The sequence below is a fragment of the Oryzias melastigma genome, linkage group LG8 (assembly GCF_002922805.2).
Source record: "Oryzias melastigma strain HK-1 linkage group LG8, ASM292280v2, whole genome shotgun sequence".
NCBI lineage: Eukaryota > Metazoa > Chordata > Actinopteri > Beloniformes > Adrianichthyidae > Oryzias > Oryzias melastigma.
Window position 1 is genome coordinate 2800421 of NC_050519.1, and position 1222 is coordinate 2801642.

Genomic DNA, 1222 nt, shown 5'->3' on the forward strand with positions numbered 1-1222 from the left:
AGCAATTTTGGATAGTTTGGGCTTTTTTTGTTTGTTTTTTAGGCTGTTTCGGAGTTAGGCTAATATTTACACACAAGCTAATTTGGGCTTTTTCAGTTTTTAGACTATTTTTGGAGTTTAGCTAATATTACAGGTACGTGCTAGCTGTTGCTGTTTTGGCAAATGTTTTGCTTTTTAAAAGTTTTTTAGACTGTTTTGGAGTTTAGCTAATATTTCAGCTACATGCTAGCTGTTGTGGCCATTTTAGGCTTTTTCCCGTTTTTTAAGCTGTTTTGGAGTTTAGCTAATACTTCAGCTACAAGATAGCTGTTTTGGCTAATTTAGGCTTTTTAAAAGTTTTTCAGTCTTTTTTGTAGTTAGGATAATACTTACACATAAGCTGTTTTGGCTAATTTTGTCTTTCTTTTTTTTGTGGCTACTTTGAAGTTTAGCTATATTTTTAGCTACATGCTAGCCGTTTTGTTTAACCTCAGTTTTTTTATTTTATTTTATTTTTTTAGGGTAATTTGGCATTTAGTTTTAGCTGGCTTTCAGCTTCTGCATCTTCAGCTTCCAGAACTATCATCTTCAGCGGTCAAATTCAGCTTACAGCATTCACACTAGTATTATCACAGGTAATGCTATATATCTAGTTCAAAATTATGTTAAAAAGTTAAAGTTTTAACGTTTTAAAATGTTAGTTTTAGAGTGTTCAATAAATGTTTATCCTTTTCGGTGTGTTTTGGATTTTGGGCCCTTTGTGCGATTGAGGATTAGCCGGAGCTCCAATGATTTTTTTCTTGGATGTACTGTAACTTTTTAACCGTTAACACGATAATTCCAGAAGATTCTCTTCAGTACATCAAAGATTTTGTGTTTAAGCGTCCCCGTCGTATCTGAGTGTCTGCTAGTTGTTGCATTTCCTTTCATTTCTCGAGAAAGCTTTCCAAACATGCTAACCATAGCAGAGCAGCAGCAGCTGAGCTGCTCTTTACTCTGACGGCCTAAAGACACAAAAGCACCTTTCTCCTCACCAGATCCAGATTTGTGCTGATCACACATTTAGGTGCATCATTCCACCAGATGCCTCCTCCCTCGTGAGAACATGAAACAAATCTGTGCAGTTAATCAGCTGGCAGCTTTTCCGGAGGCTGAACTTTTCTTTATGGCTCTGAACCACTTTTACCCTCATGGTGTCTTCCTCCTCCTCCTCCTCCTCCTCAGAGCTCACGACTTCTGCCAA